Source organism: Salmo salar, chromosome ssa21, assembly GCF_905237065.1.
Source record: "Salmo salar chromosome ssa21, Ssal_v3.1, whole genome shotgun sequence".
Taxonomy (NCBI): domain Eukaryota; kingdom Metazoa; phylum Chordata; class Actinopteri; order Salmoniformes; family Salmonidae; genus Salmo; species Salmo salar.
The window spans coordinates 50,866,621-50,888,733 of record NC_059462.1 but is presented as its reverse complement, the minus strand read 5'-3'; positions in this window follow the sequence as shown (position 1 = coordinate 50,888,733).

The window sequence follows — 22,113 nt, the reverse complement described above, 5'->3', positions numbered from 1 at the left end:
TCCTCTTGACATGACAACTAGATGCTAACCAGTCAATGTTCAGGTCACCTAGAAAATAAATGTATCTGTTAGCATCAGAGACCTCATCTAACATCACACACATATTCTCCAGAAACTGACAGTTTGCACTCGTCTAAAGCCTAAAAGAAGGGATACTGACAGTTTGCACTCGTCTAAAGCCTAAAAGAAGAGGTGAACCTGCATATGTATAGAAATTTTTACAAATTAATAAAAATGTAAATCTGGAATGTCCTGCAACCACAGCACCTCTACTTCACTTGTCATGAGATCCGCTCTGAACTTTACAGGAATATGGTTTGGAATGTATACAGCAACACCTCCCCCGTAGACATTCCTGTATTTTCTATAGATGTTATATCATTGTATTCCTACTGCTGTATCAAAGGTGCTGTCTAAGTCAGTCTCAGAAATGGCTAATACAGTGCGTTCAGAAAGTATTCACAACCCTTGACTTTGTCCACATTTTGTGGTGTTACAGCCTGAATTTAAAATGGATTAAAAACTTCTTCAGGCTAGGGTCTATTTTTCTCAATTTCTGCCTGACTGACGTGCCCAAAGTAAACTGCCTGTTGCTCAGGCCCTGAAGCCAGGATATGCATATAATTGGTACCATTGGAAAGAAAACACTCTGAAGTCTGTAGAAATGTTAACTTACATCTAGACGTTCCGCTAGCGGAACACCTGCTCCAATATCCAATGATAGGCGTGGCGCGAATTACAAATTCCTCAAAAATACAAAAACTTCAATTTTTCAAACATATGACTATTTCACAGCATTTTAAAGATAAGACTCTCCTTTATCTAACCACACTGTCCGATTTCAAAAAGGCTTTACAGCGAAAGCAAAACATTAGATTATGTCAGCAGAGTACCAAGCCAGAAATAATCAGACACCCATTTTTCAAGCTAGCATATAATGTCACAAAAAACAAAACCACAGCTAAATGCAGCACTAACCTTTGATGATCTTCATCAGATGACAACCCTAGGACATTATGTTATACAATGCATGCATGTTTTGTTCAATCAAGTTCATATTTATATCAAAAACCAGCTTTTTACATTAGCATGTGACGTTCAGAACTAGCATACCCCCGCAAACATCCGGTGAATTTACTAAATTACTCACGATAAACGTTCACAAAAAACATAACAATTATTTTAAGAATTATAGATACAGAACTCCTCTATGCACTCGATATGTCTGATTTTAAAATAGCTTTTCGGTGAAAGCACATTTTGCAATATTCTCAGTAGATAGCCCAGCCATCACGGCTAGCCATTTAGACACCGACCAAGTTTAGCCCTGATCAAACTCCGATTTACTATTACAAAAGTTTCATTACCTTTGTTGTCTTCGTCAGAATGCACTCCCAGGACTGCTACTTCAATAACAAATGTTGGTTTGGTCCAAAATAATCCATCGTTATATCCGAATAGCGGCGTTTTGTTCGTGCATTCCAGACACTATCCGAAATGGTAAAGAAGGGTCCTGCGCATGGCGCAATTCGTGACAAAAAAATTCTAAATATTCCATTACCGTACTTCAAAGCATGTCAACCGCTGTTTAAAATCAATTTTTATGCCATTTTTCTCGTAGAAAAGCGATAATATTCCGACCGGGAATCTCCTTTTCGGCAAACAGAGGAAAAAATCACAAAGACGGGGGCGGTCAGGTCACGCGCCTAAGCCCAGAGTCCCTTGATCGGCCACTTGAGAAAGGCGATAATGTGTTTCAGCCTGGGGCTGGGATGACGACATTCAGGTTTTTCCCGGGCTCTGAGCGCCTATGGACGACGTAGGAAGTGTCACGTTAGAGCAGAGATCCTTAGTAAAAGATAGAGATGGCAAAGAAGTTCCAGAAATGGTCAGACAGGCCACTTCCTGTAAAGGAATCTCTCAGGTTTTGACCTGCCATTTGAGTTCTGTTATACTCACAGACACCATTCAAACAGTTTTAGAAACTTTAGGGTGTTTTCTATCCATATATAATAAGTATATGCATATTCTAGTTACTGGGTAGGATTAGTAACCAGATTAAATCGGGTACGTTTTTTATCCAGCCGTGAAAATACTGCCCCCTAGCCATAAGAGGTTAAAATAATGTAGGATACTATAACACAATAGATATGGTAGGAGAAAATCCAAAGAAAAACCAACCGGAAATCTTTTTTTTTTTGAGAGCCCGTGCTCTTCCAATGGAACGTATAGGTAAAAAATGTAATCTAGCTCCCAGTATGCAATTCCTATGGCTTCCACTGGGTGTCGGAAGTCTTTGTTCAAGGTTTCAGGTGTGTTTCTTCCAAAACGAGGAAGAATAATGAGTTTTAGTACAGGGACACAGACTTGGAAAATCGTGTATGCGCGCGCAACGAAGAGGACAGGCACCTGCTAATATTGTTTTCCTACTGAACATACTTCTTTCCGTATGAAATATTATAGTTTAATTACATTTTAGGTTTAAATAGGAACGTATTTTGACTTGTTTTAACAAAGTTTAGCGGTAGGTTTTTGGATTCCTTTCTCTGCATGTTGAACGAGTGGATTACTCAAATTGATGGCACCAACTAAACAGACTTTTTGGGATATAAAGAAGGATTTTATCTGACAAAACGACACTACATGTTGTAGCTGGGACCCTTTGGATGACAAATCAGAGGAAGATTTTCAAAAAGTAAGTGAATATTTAATCGCTATTTGTGAATTTATGAAACCTGTGCTGGTGAAAAAATATTTTGATGTGGGGTGCTGTCCTCAAACAATCGCATGGCATGCTTTCGCTGTAAATCTGACAGTGAGGTTAGATTAACAAGAGTTTAAGCTTTTAACCGATATAAGACACTTGTATGTACATAAATGTTTAATATCCATAATTTGTATGATTATTTATTTGAATTGTGTGCCCTCCAGTTTCACCAGAAGTTGTCCCACTAGCTGGACGCCTAGCCTTAAGATAGAGATTTCTTGTCACTAGCCTAAAAAATAAAATACAGTAATCAGGCCGGTGAAAACTCCATCCCACCAAAACAGCTTGATATTTTACACTAAAAGGACGATATCATTGTTTTTACAATGTCACAGTATTATTCCAACCTCAGTGTGGGAATGTATATATTTATAGACATTTTTACAAAATGTATTAAAAATGAAAAGCTGAAATGTCTTGAGTCAATAAGTATTCAACCCCTTTGTTATGGCAAGCCTAAATAAGTTCAGGAGTAAAAATGTGCTTAACAAGTCACATGGACTCACTCTGAGCGCAATAATAGTGTTTAACATTCGATTTTTATGACTACCTCATCTCTGTACCCCACATATACAATTATCTGTAAGGTCCCTCTGTCAAGCAGTGAATTTCAAACACAGATTCAACCACAAAGACCAGGGAGGTTTTCCAATACCTCACAAAGAAGGGCACATATGGGTAGATGTGTTAAAAAAGAAGAAAAAGAAGCTGACATTGAATTTCCCTTTAAGCATGTAAGGGATAATCAATTAAAATAACGGAAAATAATGAAGAATGAAAAATGTAAGGTGTGTTCCACGATGCGCTAGAAACAAGGCCAAATCTACACTGGAGTTGCTTACCAAGAAGACAGTGAGTGGCCGAGTTAGAGTTTTGACTTAAATCTACTTGAAAGTCTATAGTGAGACTTGAAAATAGCTGTCTAGCAATGATCAGCAACCAACTTGACAGAGCTTGAAGAATGTTGAAAATTATAAATGGGCAAATATTGTACAATCCAGGTGTGGAAAGCTCTTAGAGACTTTCCCAGAAACTCACAGCTCTTAGAGACTTACCTAGAAAGACTCACAGCTTTTAGAGACTTACCCAGAAAGACTCACAGCTCTTAGAGACTTACCCAGAAAGACTCACAGCTCTTAGAGACATACCCAAAAAGACTCACAGCTCTTAGAGACTTACCCAGAAAGACTCACAGCTCTTAGAGACTTACCCAGAAAGACTCACAGCTCTTGGAGACTCACCCAGAAAGACTCACGGCTCTTAAAAACTTACCCAGAATGACTCACTGCTCTTAGAGACTTACCCAGAAACACTCATAGCTGTAATCACTGCCAAAGGTGAGTCTAACATGTATTGACTCAGGGGTATGAATAAATGAGATACTGTATTTCTGTATTTCATTTTCAATAAATTTGCTAAAGAATTCTATAAACATGTTTCACTTAGTCATTATGGGGTATTGTGTGTAGATGGGTGAGAAAAAATGCATTCAATCAATTTTGAATACAGGCTGTAACACAACACAATTTGGAATAAGTCAAGGGGCATGAATACGTTCTTAAGGCACTGTATATTAATATTGTCTAAGATTAGCTAATTGAACTTGTTCCTTGTTTCGGAGGCTACATATATTTAAACGAGCTAATTTTAACGCTTTCTTCGGTAGCTTATCCAAATCTGACCTCCTGAGGTATTTGTATTTCGCGCCACGCAATTCCACTGGCTGTTGACTAGGTGGGAAGCTTGGGAAGTTAAAGCTCTCTTCTCATCTCCTCCTTGATCTCCTCTACTTTTCTCATTGTCTCTGTCTTCATTTCAGAGAGTTCATCTCTTATTTCCTTTCTTTTTCTCTGGAGGCCTTTTGCTGTCAGGTTTTCTATCAACCTGGCAGAGTTGGTCACGTAGCTGCTCCATCTCTACATCAGTGCTGGTGGAGGGCTATTTGATCAAGAAGGAGAGTGATGGAGTGCTGCATCAGATGACCTGGCCTCCACAATCACCCAACCTCAACCCAATTGAGATGGTTGGTTTAGGATGAGTTGGACTGCAGAGTGAAGGAATAGCAGCCAACAAGTGCTCAGCATATGTGGGAACTCCTTCAAGACTGTTGGAAAAGCATTCCAGGTGACTATCTCATGAAGCTGGTTGAGAGAATGCCAAGAGTATGCAAAGCTGTCATAAAGGCAAAGGGTGGATCTCAAATAGAAAATATATTTTGAGTTGTTTAACACTTTTTTGGTTACTACATGATTCCATATGTGTTATTATATAGTTTTGAAGTCTATTATTCTACAATGTAAAATAAATACAATTCTTGAATGAGTAGGTGTGTCCAAACTTTTGACTGGTACCGTATATATAGTCTCATATCATAGAATACTTATGTAAATAAGGTATTTTGTTTTTTTATTTTTAATAAATTTGCACAAATTTCTAAAAACCGGTTTTCGCTTTGTCATTATGTGGTATTTTGTGTAGATTGCTGAGGATTTTTTTTTATGTAATCAATTTTAGAAACAGTCAAGGGGTCTGAATACATTCCGAAGGCACTGTATTATGTTTCATGAGCTGATCAAAACACTCTGGGAGAGGAATTTGCTTGCTTGGTGGGCATATTAGGCATGAAGTCACAGCTTTAACTAGCATTGATGAACTGTTTGCTTATGCAGTAATAATTAACTTCCATTACATTACTTTGTGTGATTACTTTCTTAATTGCCTGAATTATGCATCAATGAAATATCTATTAACTTGCCTCAGACATTAGACACTGTATCAGACACATTTCAGGCGGTTTCCTGGCTTTAATTAAACACTAGAATAAATGAAACGTTGTAGGATGAATGTCTTGCAGTGATTTCCTGGGTGCATAAATATGCTATTTATTATAAAAGCATGTACAATTCACTTTCTCCTCTGGAACGAAACCACAATATGCCAATTACCATATGCAAGTTGCTTAGCCGTGGCTTTTTCAGAATCTACATTAATACGTTGGTTGAGTGGGACTCATTCTTGCATTATGCGAACACATTACCATGTCATTTTTTAGAGGGGTTTTACATTTTCAGATCTGAACAAGAATCTACCGGCAAAGAAGGATTATAATGAACAGAACTGGTTCTTGTTTTGACCATGTTATTCTGTTCTGTTTCAGGACTGGGGAGCTGTAAAAAAGGACATAAGAGGACCATTGCAGTCAATGTGCACAGTATAATATTATATCCAAATATGACACAAGTGAGGGAGATACGACACTAGGTTCATTGTCTGTGTTTCAAACTGACCATCTTGATTTTATGAAGGGGTTAGTTATTATACCAGATTATAATGGGGTTAGTTATTATACCAGATTATTAAGGGGTTAGTGATTATACCAGATTATAAAGGGATTAGTTATTATACCAGATTATGAAGGGATTAGTTATTATACCAGATTATAATGGGGTTAGTTATTATACCAGATTATAAAGAGATTTGTTATTATACCAGATTATTAAGGGGTTAGTTATTATACCAGATTATAATGGGGTTAGTTATTATACCAGATTATAATGGGGCTAGTTATTATACCAGATTATAATGGGGTTAGTTATTATACCAGATTATGAAGGGGTTAGTTATTATACCAGATTATAATGGGGTTAGTTATTATACCAGATTATAAAGAGATTTGTTATTATACCAGATTATAAAGAGATTTGTTATTATACCAGATTATTAAGGGGTTAGTTATTATACCAGATTATGAAGGGATTAGTTATTATACCAGATTATGAAGGGGTTAGTTATTATACCAGATTATGAAGGGGTTAGTTATTATACCAGATTATGAAGGGGTTAGTTATTATACCAGATTCCCTGACCATGTGACCTTCATACTGCAACACATGAATTAACACATCCACAAACAAAGCCCAACTTTTTCAATTATTCTCTGCTTCGTAAATAAACAAACATTTGATTTAAAATATGACCTCCATGTCTTGAATTGGAGCCGATTAAGAACGTACCCATCTAAAGACCGAATCGTTACATGAATTGACATTTACTTTTTTCTCCTCTTTGTATCTTAATTTCAACCTCGTTTAAAAAAAAGTGATAGATTCACACATTAAGGGGGAGATCAATAACACTGTCATCAACAGTGACGTATGGTGAAAAGGCACACAAAGGGAAGAGAACAAACTCCACAAACAGTAAAAGGAAAAAGTTTTAAAAAAAAATGGATGGTATTGAAATGGATGCAGAAGTCAGCCATCGAGATGTAGTAATGGCAGCCACCTTGATCTCTTTAAACTGATCTAAACTCATGCAAATCCACCAGACTGGTGTTAGGCCTGGCAGCACAATTAGTCCCTGGGTTTTTAAATGCTCTCCAGGGCTGGGAAGGGCTGTGAGATGCTGGCAATGCAAAGGTTAGACACAAAATCATGGCAGCGTGTGGATGCTTCACAGACCTCATGATAGTTTCCGTCTGTCATTATTTCCGTCTGACTAGACGCGTCATGTCAGCTACCTACAGAGGCACTTTTAACGTGAAACCCCTTTCCTTCTCCTATTGTTTTGCACCAGCAGAGTAGGATACCATTATTCCCCTGCTTCACTACACTTAGGTGAAGGTTGCCCCTGTCTCTCAGAATCAAAGACAGATCCTCTGCCTGCTATTATACATGCCAGTTTTCTAAAGGAGAGACACAAAACTGACATTTCACACAAAACACACACACACACACTAGCCTACATCTGAGAAGATTATTGGATTTGATTTAAATGATCAAATATTGAAATACTAGAGTCGCTGTTGGAATTTCAAAAATGAGATCTGAGGGTGGAGACTTACACCTGCAGTATGAAGCTACATAGGGCTTCATAGACTCAAATAAAAGTATTGTTTCATCAAAAACTGGAATTATTTTCATTATACATTTATAACAACAAGACTTTACTAGTAGGTCATTCAGGCACTGTGAAGGCACCGAAATGATAACTAAACATATTTTCAAAGCCTCATTTCTGGTTTCTCCTCACTACTAACAGTCTTTATTTCATAAGGGTTATCCTGAGGGGCAATATGCTGCTCATTTATCCAAGGGCTATCCATGAATCAAGCAACGGTACAGAATCGATCATTGATTCACCTTATTCACCCCCCCCTCCCACAATGATCATTAAACTGACCACTGCATGTCTGCAAAATGAATTTATAATTCACTGATAGCACTCTCCAGAGATCCTGAGAAGAGCATCTTGAGAGTAGGAAGAAAGCAATAGCCTGGCAATAATGGACTGCATGTATATAATAGTGATAATAATGGACTGCATTTATATACCACTTTTCTATAAGTCCTTTAGACTCTACAGGGCCAAGGAGCTAGCCTTGATGTTCCATCCCTATGCTTTGTGTACGTGATCCCAGCCTAGATGAGCATGCCTTAATAGGCCTGCTTAGCCCCATCATGACCCAATGAGTGCCGGCTGTGGAGTGGACGTGTCTGGTATGCGTGTTCCCAGCAGGGAAACGGGGCCTTATGAAGGTCACCATTGTAGTTGTCCAGAGGCTCCACATGTGAACCCTGGAGAGGATTATTATAAACTCTGTCCAACACTGTCTCTCTGTGCTCTGACCATGGCCTCTGCTCTGACAAACCTCAGCGCTCAAATAAGTGTCATTTTTGTTACAGAAATATAGACATTGACAATACAATGCAAATATGGAAGCAAATATATATATATATATATATATATATATATATATATATATATATATATATATATATATATATTAACATATATATATATATAATTTTATTCTGTAAAACAATATGATCTATAGCCGAGAGAGGAGGAAATCAAAAATATAAGGCAACCTTGGACCAGAGTGAGAATCGCAAACCAATACTTGCTTAAGCATAGTAAAATAAAAAAAGCTTTTTTACCTCCTGAGATTTCAGTTCACATAAAGTGACAGTATTGCCTTGTGCTATAGCTGCCTAATGGCCAATGTAGCATTAATTCAGCTTCAGATGAACAGGCAGGACAGTAGAATGAAGAAGGGCCCAAAGTGTATGAATTATGCATCTTATTCTACCCTACCGCTGCAATAGCATGTACCACAAAACAATGCAGTTGAAATTGGCCTGCATCCGAGCTATTGAACAATTTCCCACATGGTTCTTGGCCACCTCAGATGTGAAATTGTATTTAGCTTGTTCAATAACAACACAGCGGTCCATGAGGTTTGCATGTCCACATCCAGCCCTTGTACAGAATGCAAGTGGGGGATAACTGAAAAGAAAAGTCTCCTGGCTGCTTTCACAGAAACGTATCATTGAGGTGGATGGGAATTGGACTTTCCATTAGAAATCGAAGGCAGATACATCTGATAGGCTGGCCCAGTAAAGCCATTCATATAGGCTGAGCAACATGTCAGAAAAAAATGTATTGCAATCATGCAGCTCTTATTAATCAGGAGTGTAAATGAATGAACGAGAGTACTCAAAAGGCAATTTACAGAAAGGCAATGCATTTTGAGTTAGTATTATGCTGCCAATACCCTTAGCTGTGGGTAAAAAAAAAACCTGCTTCAGTACAGGGGGAGGAGAGTAAACATACCATAGAAGCACACAATCATTACTCATCTCATATGTATATACTGTATTCTATACTATTCTACTGTATGTTAGTCCGTTCCGCTCAGACATTGCTCGTCCATATATGTATATAGTCTTAATTCATTCCTACTTAGATTTATGTGTATTGGGTATATGTTGTGTAATTTGTTAGATATTACTAGTTAGATATTATTGCACTGAAGAAGATAGAAGCACAAGCATTTCGCTAAACACCAGCAATAACATCTGCTAATCACGTTTATGTGACCAATAACATTTGATTTGATTTGAATATCTACAAGTATTACATCAGTAAGCACATCCTCTATTCTCTTCCAGGGGGGTGTCCAATACATTCATGATGCTAAAGGTCTTGTTTGAAAGCTGACCACATTCTATTACACATTATAAACTGGGTGGTTCGCGTCCTGAAAGCTGATTGGCTGAAAGCCGACCACATTCTATTACACATTACACAGCGTCTTAGGAAAGTATTCAGACCCCTTTGACTTTTTCCACATTTTGTTAGGTTTTGATTTTTCCTCATCAGTCTACACACAATACCCCATAATGACAAAGCAAAAACACGTTTTTAGAGTTTTTAAGCTAATTTATTACAAATTTAAAATGGAAATATACATTTACATAAGTATTCAGATCCCTTTACTCAGTACTTTGTTGAAGCACCTTTGGCAGCAATTACAGCCATTTACATTTACGTCATTTAGCAGACGCTCTTATCCAGAGCGACTTACAAATTGGTGCATTCACCTTATGATATCCAGTGGAACAACCACTTTACAATAGTACATCTATATCTTTTTTTTTTGGGGGGGGGGGGTTAGAAGGATTACTTTATCCTATACCAGGTATTCCTTAAAGAGGTGGGGTTTCAGGTGACTACGGAAGGTGGTGATTGACTCCGCTGTCCTGGCGTCGTGAGGGAGCTTGTTCCACCATTGGGGTGCCAGAGCAGCGAACAGTTTTGACTGGGCTGAGCGGGAACTGTGCTTCCGCAGAGGTAGGGGGGCCAGCAGGCCAGAGGTGGATGAACGCAGTGCCCTTGTTTGCGTGTTGGGACTGATCAGAGCCTGAAGGTACAGAGGTGCCGTTCCCCTCACAGCTCCACAGGCAAGCACCATGGTCTTGTAACAGATGCGAGCTTCAACTGGAAGCCAGTGGAGTGTGCGGAGGAGCGGGGTGACGTGAGAGAACTTGGGAAGGTTGAACACCAGACAGGCTGCGGCGTTCTGGATGAGTTGTAGGGGTTTAATGGCACAGGCAGGGAGCCCAGCCAACAGGGAGTTGCAGTAATCCAGACGGGAGATGACAAGTGCCTGGATTAGGACCTGTGCCGCTTCCTGTGTAAGGCAGGGTTGTACTCTGCGAATGTTGTAGAGCATGAACCTACAGGATCGGGTCACCGCCTTGATGTTAGCGGAGAAGGACAGGGTGTTGTCCAGGGTCACGCCAAGGCTCTTAGCACTCTGGGAGGAGGACACAATGGAGTTGTCCACCGTGATGGCGAGATCATGGAAAGGGCAGTCCTTCCCCGGGAGGAAGAGCAGCTCCGTCTTGCCGAGGTTCAGCTTGAGGTGGTGATCCGTCATCCACACTGATATGTCTGCCAGACATGCAGAGATGCGATTCGCCACCTGGTTATCAGAAGGGGGAAAGGAGAAGATTAATTGTGTGTCGTCTGCGTAGCAATGATAGGAGAGACCATGTGAGGATATGACAGAGCCAAGTGACTTGGTGTATAGCGAGAATAGGAGAGGGCCTAGAACTGAGCCCTGGGGGACACCAGTGGTGCGAGCACGTGGTGATGACGCTACAAGCTTGGCACACCTGCATTTAGGGAGTTTCTCCCATTCTTCTCTGCAGATCCTCTCAAGCTCTGTCAGATTGGATGGGAGCATCGCTACACAGCTATTTTCAGGTCTCTCCAGAAATGTTTCATCGGGTTCAAGTCTTGGCTCTGGCTGGGCCACTTAAAGACATACAGAGACTTCTCCCGAAGCCACTCCTGCATTGTCTTGGCTGTGTGCTTAGGGTCGTTGTCCTGTTGGAAGGTAAACCTTCACCCCAGTCTGAGAACCTGAGGGCTCTGGAGCAGGTTTTCATCAAGAAAACCATCAGTACAGCATGATATGTATTCTATTTTAGATTTCAGTTCCCTTTTTAAGCCATTGAGGGCCGTCTGCTGCTGGTTCCTAGTGGAGCCATAACCTGCTGCTGGTTTCTAGTGGAGCCATAACCTGCTGCTGGTTGCTAGAGGAGCTATAACCTGCAGCTGGTTGCTAGTGGAGCCATAACCTGCTGCTGGTTTCTAGTGGAGCCATAACCTGCTGCTGGTTGCTAGTGGAGCCATAACCTGCTGCTGGTTACTAGTGGAGCTATAACCTGCTGCTGGTTGCTAGAGGAGCTATAACCTGCTGCTGGTTCCTAGTGGAGCTATAACCTGCTGCTGGTTGCTAGTGGAAACATAACCTGCTGCTGGTTGCTAGAGGAGCTATAACCTGCTGCTGGTTGCTAGAGGAGCTATAACCTGCTGCTGGTTGCTAGAGGAGCTATAACCTGCTGCTGGTTGCTAGAGGAGCCATAACCTGCTGCTGGTTGCTAGTGGAGCCATAACCTGCTGCTGGTTGCTAGAGGAGCTATAACCTGCTGCTGGTTGCTAGAGGAGCTATAAGTTGCTGCTGGTTGCCAGTGGAGCCATAACCTGCTGCTGGTTGCTAGTGGAAACATAACCTGCTGCTGGTTGCTAGTGGAGCTATAACCTGCTGCTGGTTGCTAGAGGAGCTATAACCTGCTGCTGGTTGCTAGTGGAGCCATAACCTGCTGCTGGTTGCTAGTGGAAACATAACCTGCTGCTGGTTGTAGAGGAGCTATAACCTGCTGCTGGTTGCTAGAGGAGCTATAACCTGCTGCTGGTTACTAGTGGAGCCATAACCTGCTGCTGGTTGCTAGTGGAAACATAACCTGCTGCTGGTTGCTAGTGGAGCTAGAACCTGCTGCTGGTTGCTAGAGGAGCTATAACCTGCTGCTGGTTGCTAGTGGAGCCATAACCTGCTGCTGGTTGCTAGTGGAGCCATAACCTGCTGCTGGTTGCTAGTGGAGCCATAACCTGCTGCTGGTTGCTAGTGGAAACATAACCTGCTGCTGGTTGCTAGTGGAAACATAACCTGCTGCTGGTTGCTAGTGGAAACATAACCTACTGCTGGTTGCTAGTGGAAACATAACCTGCTGCTGGTTTCTAGTGGAAACATAACCTGCTGCTGGTTTCTAGTGGAGCTATAACCTGCTGCTGGTTGCTAGAGGAGCTATAACCTGCTGCTGGTTGCTAGAGGAGCAATAACCTGCTGCCGGTTGCTAGTAGAAACATAACCTGCTGCTGGTTGCTAGTGGAGCCATAACCTGCTGCTGGTTGCTAGTGGAAACATAACCTGCTGCTGGTTGCTAGAGGAGCCATAACCTGCTGCTGGTTGCTAGTGGAGCCATAACCTGCTGCTGGTTGCTAGTGGAGCCATAACCTGCTGCTGGTTCCTAGTGGAGCTATAACCTGCTGCTGGTTGCTAGTGGAAACATAACCTGCTGCTGGTTGCTAGAGGAGCTATAACCTGCTGCTGGTTGCTAGAGGAGCTATAACCTGCTGCTGGTTGCTAGAGGAGCTATAACCTGCTGCTGGTTGCTAGAGGAGCCATAACCTGCTGCTGGTTGCTAGTGGAGCCATAACCTGCTGCTGGTTGCTAGAGGAGCTATAACCTGCTGCTGGTTGCTAGAGGAGCTATAACCTGCTGCTGGTTACTAGTGGAGCCGTAACCTGCTGCTGGTTGCTAGTGGAAACATAACCTGCTGCTGGTTGCTAGTGGAGCTATAACCTGCTGCTGGTTGCTAGAGGAGCTATAACCTGCTGCTGGTTGCTAGTGGAGCCATAACCTGCTGCTGGTTGCTAGTGGAAACATAACCTGCTGCTGGTTGCTAGTGGAAACATAACCTACTGCTGGTTGCTAGTAGAAACATAACCTGCTGCTGGTTTCTAGTGGAAACATAACCTGCTGCTGGTTGCTAGAGGAGCTATAACCTGCTGCTGGTTGCTAGTGGAGCCATAACCTGCTGCTGGTTGCTAGAGGAGCCATAACCTGCTGCTGGTTGCTAGTGGAGCCATAACCTGCTGCTGGTTGCTAGTGGAAACATAACCTGCTGCTGGTTGCTAGTGGAGCCATAACCTGCTGCTGGTTGCTAGTGGAGCCATAACCTGCTGCTGGTTGCTAGTGGAGCCATAACCTGCTGCTGGTTGCTAGTGGAAACATAATCTACTGCTGGTTGCTAGTGGAAACATAACCTGCTGCTGGTTGCTAGTGGAAACATAACCTACTGCTGGTTGCTAGTGGAAACATAACCTGCTGCTGGTTTCTAGTGGAAACATAACCTGCTGCTGGTTTCTAGTGGAGCTATAACCTGCTGCTGGTTGCTAGAGGAGCTATAACCTGCTGCTGGTTGCTAGAGGAGCAATAACCTGCTGCTGGTTGCTAGTAGAAACATAACCTGCTGCTGGTTGCTAGTGGAGCCATAACCTGCTGCTGGTTGCTAGTGGAAACATAACCTGCTGCTGGTTGCTAGAGGAGCCATAACCTGCTGCTGGTTGCTAGTGGAGCCATAACCTGCTGCTGTTTGCTAGTGGAAACATAACCGTCTGCTGGTTGCTAGTGGAAACATAACCTGCTGCTGGTTGCTAGTGGAGCCATAACCTGCTGCTGGTTGCTAGAGGAGCCATAACCTGCTACTGGTTGCTAGTGGAGCTATAACCTGCTGCTGGTTGCTAGTGGAGCCATAACCTGCTGCTGGTTGCTAGTGGAGCTATAACCTGCAGCTGGTTGCTAGTGTAGCTATAACCTGCTGCTGGTTGCTAGTGGAGCCATAACCTGCTGCTGGTTGCTAGTGGAGCTATAACCTGCTGCTGGTTGCTAGTGGAAACATGGCCTGCTGCTGGTTGCTAGTGGAGCTATAACCTGCTGCTGGTTGCTAGTGGAAACATGGCCTGCTGCTGGTTGCTAGTGAAAACATGGCCTGCTGCTGGTTGCTAGTGGAGCTATAACCTGCTGCTGGTTGCTAGTGGAAACATGGCCTGCTGCTGGTTGCTAGTGGAGCTATAACCTGCTGCTGGTTCCTAGTGGAGCTATAACCTGCTGCTGGTTGCTAGTGGAAACATAACCTGCTGCTGGTTGCTAGTGGAGCTATAACCTGCTGCTGGTTGCTAGTGGAAACATAACCTGCTGCTGGTTGCTAGTAGAGCTATAACCTGCTGCTGGTAGCTAGTGGAAAAATAACCCTCTGCTGGTTGCTAGTGGAAACATACACTTCCAGTGCTGTGTAACACAGTATGTGGTATTGGGAAGTGCTTTTGTTCTGGACTCGTAATCATTACCTGGCATCTAATGGCCTTTGTGTCTTTAAAACTTCAGGGTCCTCCCCAGAAACCTAACAGGGTGTTATGACTGATATTTTATTAAATCTTTAGGAGTGTGTCCCCCTCTGGATGGGGCGGAGGAGGAGTGGGACGAGTTAGTGTTGACAGTAGCCACTTAAAGCAAGAAAATCACAGGCCCTCTGGGAGCCATCAGCCACATGGGGCTCCCATCCTGGGCAAAAAACACTCTATTTCACTTGAGATGCAGTCGCCTTTTTTAACAGGGCAGGGGGAATGTCAACAGACCCTCTTGAATGAACCAATAAAAGCACTAGGGGAAGAGGATTAACCAGCTGATATCACAAAGTGCTGTGTTTTGGGAACCACCTCCCCTAATTGGATCAAGGCCCAAAACACAATGTGGATGGACTACATGAGCAAAACCTTTCCATTTTTTAGCACGTTACTAATGGACAAAAATAGTGTGTTTAGTGTTTCTAATGCCATGTTGAAATCACTGCAGTCTACCATATAATCATGTTACAATTGTACTGTCCTTTAAAGTTGTGGTGGCTTTTGAAACAAAAATCTGAAGCATGGATGATCGTCTCTCCTGGCCTCATAAATCATTTTCAGGGTAGGTGACACGTCTAAAGGGAAGTCTATAAGACGTGAAGATATCCTTTAACATACTTTAACCTTTCGTCTCCGAACAACTTCTTTTCCAATTTTGATCTGATAGGAAATCTACTTCCTTGTTTCTAAGCTGGCCCTCTAACCTACATTCACCTTGGAAATTATTGCCACCCTTGATAAAGATGAGCAAAAAATACTGTATAAAATAAGCAACATACATACATCTAACTTACATTTCATTCTCGCTTAATTCGTTGTCTGTTGTCTCCTCCATTATTATTTTATTGTCCATTTAGTGCAGACCTTAATGGTTCATAAATGACCATGTAAAAACCGAAGCAGTAATTACTGACATCAGGGGCCTTTAATCTCCAACTCATTTCTCAGCAGCTGTGAACGAGAGCACAATTTAATACCTCGATAATCTGAACAGGCAATGTCAAGGCCTCCTCAGTACCCACCCACTAAATGCTGAACAAAACGAAAGCTAACCATGATGTGTATTAGATTTGAACTATAGCATTTGTTTTGGTTGCCAAAAAGCTTTCGAGGATCGGTCATCTATTCATGTTGGCACTTAACTTTAACCTAGATCCTCATCTGCCACTAAAGCAAACCTGTGGTTTGACGTTTCAAAGGGTAAGCTCTATCTACAGAGAGATTGGTTAATTAATGGATGCGGCAGTGGTTAGAGCGATGGGCCAGTAACCGAAAGGGTTGCTGGATTGAATCCTTGAGCTGACAAGGTGAAAATCTGTCGTTCTTCCCCTGCACAAGGCAGTTAGCCCACTGTTCCCTGGGTGCCGAAGACACTGATGTTGATTAAGGCAGCCACCCGCACATCTCTGATTCAGAGGGTTAAAAGCGCAAGACACATTTTCAGTTCAAGGCATTCAGTTGTACAACTGACTAGTTATCCCCCTTTCCTTTCCTTTAATGTATACTGAAACAAGAGAGCGTACATAGTTCAATATAGCTACGTCCATGCCAAGCAGAGGCTCTGTGAAATCCTCTGAGGAACTCAGGGACACCACCCAGACTGTCACTGTCCACAACAGGCCTGTGTACACTGTGTGTCATGTCCTGAACAGAAAGCACAATCCAATAGTCAAGTATCAAGCCAACACTTTGGCATTTCTGTATAGGCAACTGTGATTATTTCCATTAAAAGAAAACTAAATGTAAAAACAAACTGTCCAAAACTCTCAATGAATTGTCACCACTCTCTGGAAACTATTACATTTATGGTACTTTTTAAGCATGATCCATGATTTTTTTGTTCGTTACTAGAAATGAATGCTATCATTACAGCTTAACTCACTGGTTAATATACAAGCTACAGTAGTTCCTGTCATGCACCAAGAACATGTAAACACTGTGTGTGTCATGAATTGAAAATTAGCTCGCTCTTCTCCAGAAATACTGCCAAATGAAGTCGGGTATATGAGCTTGGACCACCAGAGCTTACAGCTTGGGTTGTGACTGTGAGTCCATGTTTATTCAAATGCAAACAGAATTACAAAAAGCTATTTACATCCAATATGTATTGCCTTGGGACCGAACTACTTCATCCTATAGGTCTACATAGAGAGTAAAATGCATTATTTCAAGTCAGCATACATTATGTTTCCCCTCTGAATCTGACTGTGGTCATCATTGATTAGACATTAATCATTAATTAAGATATTACTTGTACATGTACTATCTAACTCAAATCTCAACTTAAGGGGCTAGTTTACAAAGATAGCTCATTCTGACCAATAATCACCGTGTGCAATAATTGGCAAATGCTTGTGCAATCTTTTTTTCAGTTTAGAGATTTACCTTTTATGTACGTTATGAACATACAGGACCAGGGAGAATGCACTGGAAAAGACTAACTGAAATTAGAGTCGGAAGGCACCTACATATTACCCCAGAAAATGTCAAATGGAAAGATATTTTTAGTACAGTTGGCAATGTTAGTAGAGTTCAACTAACTTAAGTTAGCGGATGCACCATATTTTTGTAATTCCTCTCAGTTCACCTAAAAGTGTCTTTGTGTGCCAGATCTATAGCATCTTCTAGAAGACATGATTGGTTAAATGAGACCATTCTAGAGAAGTCTGTCTGGGTACGGCTGAATCAAAACTTCTACTTTGTAAAACAACTGACCTTGTGGAGCTGATTGGGTGGGGATGTAGAACCACTGTGCCTTAAGGAATAGAAAACATAGTTAATATGAGGAATGTCACAAAGGGATTAAAACATATATACAATTTGTCTTTTCAGCATCTATCCCTGCCTTCAGAGACAGGTCTCTACCTCCTGTGACAAGTAATGGGGATGTGAGGCGAGTATAGTCATTTGCAATGGGCAACTAATTCATTAGTGGAAAAAGTGAGGGTAAAACATTGAGGGATTTCCCTTTAATCAGATCTCTTAGGAATCCATGTGGTGAACCAATACCCCAATGAGTTCCCTTTAAAAAGGCAGGAAAATAAGATTGGCGCTGACTAGGCTTTTACCCTCAAATCAAGAGGAGTCTGGGGGATTTACTTAAATCTAAGAGCCATTTGCATCTGTGAAAAGTTCATTTCTCTTGATCTATTAACTCTGAATAAAGCCACCATTATTTATGCATTTGTTCATTTAGAAATCTTCAGCCTCCTAAACTGAAGAGCTGAGCCCAAATTTGGAACTCACAGATGACCAATCACAGAGGTGCTGCAGAACTGGAACAACAAATGGATCCTTGACAGCATTGTAAATCAGGACCTGAGAGTATAATTTAACCTCAAGCAAACATTGCTTGTTTATGAGATGGTACCTGGGATGGAGTCTAAGATGAAACCCTTCCTGTAAATATGGATAACATTTCATATGCTCATGGAGACACACTGGCTGATTCAAATTCATGAAAAGAAAAATGTACTTTTGATCTTCATTTAAGGTTAGGGTTAAGCATTAGGGTTTGCATTGTGGTTAAGGTTAAGGTTGGGGTTAGGTTTAAAATCAGATTGTATGGCTTTGTGGCGCGTGCCAGCTAGTGACCACTCTGCAGAGGTGCTTCCAGAAGAAGGAGCACGATGGAAAACACAAGCCAATTCTCGATTGGTGTGCTTTATGGGGACATCCAAACATGTTGTCATTGGTCTTAATGCATTCTGAGTAGAAAAACCACGGCACTGACAGGGAGGCATGGGAGAACTGGGAAACGTGTCCTACTATAACACTGTCATAACCATATGTAACAGCAGTTAGGGTAAAACTGGAACACTAATGCACTTACCGAAAACGTTTTCATATTTGTAACATTTAGTATGCATTAGGGTGCTTTCAAAATGTAGCCTACCGGAGTTAGTTAAGTTAGCATTCTCAGATGTACTTGCTGTTTTGCAGGTTGATAAGCTGACTGCTCAATAAACAAACATTTCTAGTTAGTTGTCTGATATATTGCTCAGAGAGTCACAACATTAAACCCTAGAAGATACATCAAACTCACAGTGACTGATTCTGATATCTCAATAAGCACCTGGATAGCTATGACTCCTGCACTTCTATATCATTCCCTGGCTGGCCTCACTGGGTGCTCAACGCATCTGCCTTGTGCATTTTCCCATTTCAGCGGCTGGGAGCTAAACATCATGCATGTTTAATTAGGTGTATTTCGGGTCTTGGGAATGCTGTTGAGATTGTTTATCAATACTTTCCATACTGACATCTTTCAGACCTACACAATATGTAATATTTAGACTACTAATACACAGATGTAACATTCAGGCTACTAATGCACAGATGTAATATTCAGGCTACAAACACACTGATGTAATATTTAGGCTACTAACACACTGATGTAATATTTAGGCTACTAATACACTGATGTAATATTCAGGCTACTAATGCACAGATGTAATATTCAGGCTACAAACACACTGATGTAATATTTAGGCTACTAACACACTGATGTAATATTTAGGCTACTAATACACTGATGTAATATTCAGGCTACTAATGCACAGATGTAATATTCAGGCTACAAACACACTGATGTAATATTCAGGCTACTAACACACTGATGTAATATTCAGGCTACTAATGCACAGATGTAATATTCAGGCTACAAACACACTGATGTAATATTCAGGCTACTAACACACTGATGTAATATTCAGGCTACTAATACACAGATGTAATATTCAGGCTACTAATACACAGATGTAATATTCAGGCTACTAACACACTGATGTAATATTCAGGCTACTTAAACACGGATGTAAAATTCAGGCTACTAACACACAGATGTAATTTTCAGGCTACAGTGAGGGAAAAAAGTATTTTATCCCCTGCTGATTTTGTACGTTTGCCCACTGACAAAGAAATGATCAGTCTATAATTTTAATGGTAGGTTTATTTGAACAGTGAGAGACGGAATAACAACAACAAAAAATCCAGAAAAAGGCATGTTAAAAATGTTATACATTGATTTGCATTTTAATGAGGGAAATACATTTTAATGGGAACAGGTGGAGGCAGCGAGAGCACTGCAACGAGGGAAGCACGAGAGGCAGCCCCAAAAACAAATTGGGGGGGGGGCACACGGGGAGATTGGCAGAGTCAGGTTGGAGACCTGAGCCATCTCCTCATACTTACATTTTACATTTACATTTAAGTCATTTAGCAGACGCTCTTATTATCGTGGGGAGCGAGTGACTGAACAAACACCTTGTTATGCGGTGATGTGCACTGTGTCGCCAGTGTGCAATTCACAGCCCGGTGTGCTCTGTGCCTGCTCCACGTACCAGGCCTCCAGTGAGTCTCTCCAGTCTGGTACGCCCTGTGCCTGCTCCTCGCACTTGCCCTGAGGTGCGTGTCACCAGTCTGGCGCCACCTGTGCCAGCCCCACGCATCAGGTCTCTAGTGCGCCTGCCCAGTCCGGCGTGTCCTGTTCCTGCTCCTTGCACTCGCCCTGAGGTGCGTGTTACCAGTCTGGCGCCACCTGCGCCAGCCCCACGCATCAGGCCTCCAGTGCGCCTTCCCAGTCCAGAGCTTCCGGCGACGTCCCCCAGTCCGGAGCCTCCAGCGACGTTCCCCAGTCCTGTGAGACCTGTTCCGGCTCCATGTAAGAAGACTCCAGTGATAATCCATGGCACGAAGCCTCCAGTGATGTCCATGGCCCGGAGCCAGTAGTGATGATCCATGGCACGAGGCCTCCAGTGATAATCCATGGCCTGTAGCCTCCAGTGATAATCCATGGCAAGAAGCCTGTAGAGATGATCCATGGCCCGGAGCCTGTAGGGATGATCCATGGCACGAAGCGTCCAGTGATGATCCATGGCATGGAGCCAGCAGCGACGCTCCACAGTCCGGAACCTCCTGAGACGGCCCACAGTCCGGAACCTCCAACAACGTTCCCCAGTCCGGAACCTTCAGCGACAGTCTGCAGTCCTAGTCTTCAACGATGGTCTGCAGTCCAGAGTTTTCAGTGACGGTCTGCAGTCCAAAGTCTTCAGCGACGGTCTGCAGTCCGGAGTCTCCAGCGGCGGTCTGCAGTCCAGAGCCTCCAGCGGCGGTCTGCAGCCCAGCGCCTCCAGCGGCGGTCTGCAGCCCAGAGCCTCCAGCGGTGGCCTGTAGCCCAGAGCCTCCAGCGGCGGCCTGTAGCCCAGAGCCTCCAGCGGCGCCCTGCAGCCCAGAGCCTCCAGCGGCGGCCTGTAGCCCAGAGCCTCCAGCGGCGGCCTGCAGTACAGAGCCTCCGGCGATGATCCACGGTCCGGTTCCTCCTCCTCCGATCCACGGTCCGGTGGCACAAAAGCGGAGGGATCAGTGGGCGGAGCGGGGGCTATGCCCCGAACCGGAGCCGCCACCATGGGTAGATGCCGACCCGGACCCTTCCCTCTAGGTTCAGGTTTGCGGCCGGGAGTCCGCACCTTTGGGGGGGGTACTGTCATGGGGTGGGCATTCTATGTGTTGTATTTCTTTGTTTTGGCTGAGTATGGTTTCCAATCAGAGGCAGCTGTCTATCGTTGTCTCTGATTGGGAATCATACTTAGGCAGCCCTTTTTCCCTCCTTCAGTGTGGGATCTTGTTTTTGTACAGCTCAGTATAGCCTGCAGAATGTGACGTTCGTTTTCCGTTGTTTTTATTTTGATTTAGTGTTCTGAGTTATAATAAATACTGAACATGAGCACTTATCATGCTGCACCTTGGTCTCCTAAGCCTTACGACGATCGTCACACTCACTGTACTAATACACTGGACAGTGCTAAAACAGTAAGCTATGTACATATCAGTACAAGATGAGATAGCACACATACCTTACATTAATATTAGTATTTCTATTATTTATTCTTTTAGAGGTAAAATGTGTTCTACCTGTTGCGTGTGTCATCAAAAGCTGTGCCTTATTCCACATTCCTCCACATTTCTCATTCCTGAAAAAGAACCAAATGAAGATGTGAGAAAAATCATAAAACCAAAAGGATTTTCTTCCCCTCTTAGTATGTGACTATAGGTCTGCGGGGGGATGAGAGGGGTGCTGTTTTTCTATTGTTCGTTTTTTTAAGGAACTCAGTCCGTGTCACGACATCCGCCGAAGTTGGCTCCTCTCCTTGTTCGGGTGGCTTTCAGCGGTCAACGTCACCAGCTTTCTACCCATCGCCGCTCCATTTTTCATGTATCCATTTGTTTTGTCTTGTTCCCTGCACACC